Below are 2,073 nucleotides of genomic sequence, written 5' to 3' on the forward strand. Positions count from 1 at the left end.
AGGAAACTTCAGTGATTGAAAACAGAAAAGGCAGCAAAAGGCAGTTTTTTGAGCTAGGTGGCTGAAGTAGACTGAGGGATTGAAAGGACCCAAGGAATGGTCCCTGGTGGTGATGGAGCAAGGCTGGGATGGGGCTATTTGCAATCAGAGACTGAAAACAGCCAAGGAAGGAGATGAGGAGCTGTTGAGTAAAGGCAGTGGGGCTGAGGTGGTATTTAAGGGCAAGGAAGAAACAGAAAGAATGAGTAGCTATGGGCAAGAGACCAAAATCTCACCAACTGGACAATTACAGCTTCTTGGAGAGATGTGTTAACAAGAGTGATGTTAAGAACAGTCCTCCAAGTCAGGAGGAGTGTTTTGTTTGTGATAGTTGTTTGGGTTTTTGTTGTTGTTGTTGTTTGGGTTTTTTTGGGAGGGAAGGGGAACTAGTTTAATTTGACAAGTGAGCAAACACCATCTGCTTTCCCACATTAATCAGCCAGGCAAAGAGTAGAGGAAACATCTTTGGGGCTTCGGTATGAAAACTGTTCATGGTGACTGTGCAAGACCTTCAGGCTCTGTTAGCTGCTTGGGCTGAGTAAACAAGCTCTGTTTATCCTGCCGTGGAGCCATCTCTTCGAGAAAGGCAAATGAAAGCTGTGACTAGTGGTTTGAACTGCAGCTTCAGCCTTGACCTTGGCCACCAGAAACCTCAATTAGATGATGTAAGGCTGAACATTGCTTATTTTCCTTCTAAGTGTAGTGCCTTGTTCTGCAGCATCTCCTTAGCTGCATTTGGTGCTACACAAATATAAACTGGGTACAGAGTGGGTTGGGAGCAGCCCTGAAGAGAAGGACTTGCAGGTGTTGATAGATGAGAAGCTCAACAGGAACCAGCAGTGCACTTGTGCAGCTCAGAAGGTCAGCAGTATCCTGGGATGCATCAGGACTGTGAGAAGTGGGCAAGAGAGTGGACTCTTCCCCTTCAGTCTGCCCTGCTGAGACCTCACCTCCAATACTGCCTTCAGTACTGGTGCCCCACTGCAAGAGGGACATAGATCTGTTGGAACAAGTCCAGAAGAAGTCATGAAGATGATTCAGGGTCTGGAGCAGCTCTGCTATGAGGACAGGCTGAGGGAGCTGGGGTTGTTCAATCCAGAGAAGACATTGAGGGGACCTTAGGAGCTGCCTTCCGGTACCTGAAGTGATCTTGCAGGAAGGCTGCAGAAGATGTCTGTGGTGGTTTTGCCCTGTTTGGGGGCCAAATGCCCACCAAGGCTGCACTATCAATTCCCCTCTTAAATAGATGGGGAAGAGGGGAAAATATAACAAAAGCCAGTTACAGAAGCAAGTTAATAATGACAATAAGCAAAGCAGTAGACCACACATAAGCAAAAGCAGAGAGAGATGTTAGTCTCTAGTTCCCATCAGCAGATGATGCTTGATTTCAGGGAGCAAGGCTCTTGACACTTGGTGGTTAGTTTTGGAGGACAGACACCATGGACAAATCTCCCCAGACTGCCTTATTTCTCTGTGTTCTCATAGAATAGAACAGAACAGAATAGACTAGACTAGACTAGAATAGAATAGAATCAACCAGGTTGGAAAACACCTCCAAGATCATCCAGTCCATTTTATCACTCAGCCCTGTCAAATCAACTAGACCATGGCACTAAGTGCCTCATCCAGGCTTTTCTTCAACACCACCAGGGACGGTGCCTCCACCACCTCCCTGGGCAGCCCATTCCAATGCCAATCACTCTCTCTGGCAACAATTTCCTCCTAACATCCAGCCTAGACCTCCCCCAGCACAACTTGAGGCTGTGTCCCCTTGTTCTGTTGCTGCTTGCCTGGCTGAAGAGACCAACCCCACCAGGCTACAACCTCCCTTCAGGTAGTTGTAGACAGCAATAAGGTCTCCCCTGAGCCTCCTCTTCTCCAGGCTAAACACCCCCAGCTCCCTCAACCTCTCCTCACAGGGCTGTGCTCCAGGCCTCTCACCAGCTTTGTTGCCCTTCTCTGGACACCTTTCAGCACCTCAACATCTCTCTTGAACTGAGGAGCCCAGAACTGGACACAGCACTCAAGGTGTGT

The sequence above is a fragment of the Pogoniulus pusillus genome, chromosome Z, assembly GCF_015220805.1.
Source record: "Pogoniulus pusillus isolate bPogPus1 chromosome Z, bPogPus1.pri, whole genome shotgun sequence".
In the NCBI taxonomy this organism is placed as follows: domain Eukaryota; kingdom Metazoa; phylum Chordata; class Aves; order Piciformes; family Lybiidae; genus Pogoniulus; species Pogoniulus pusillus.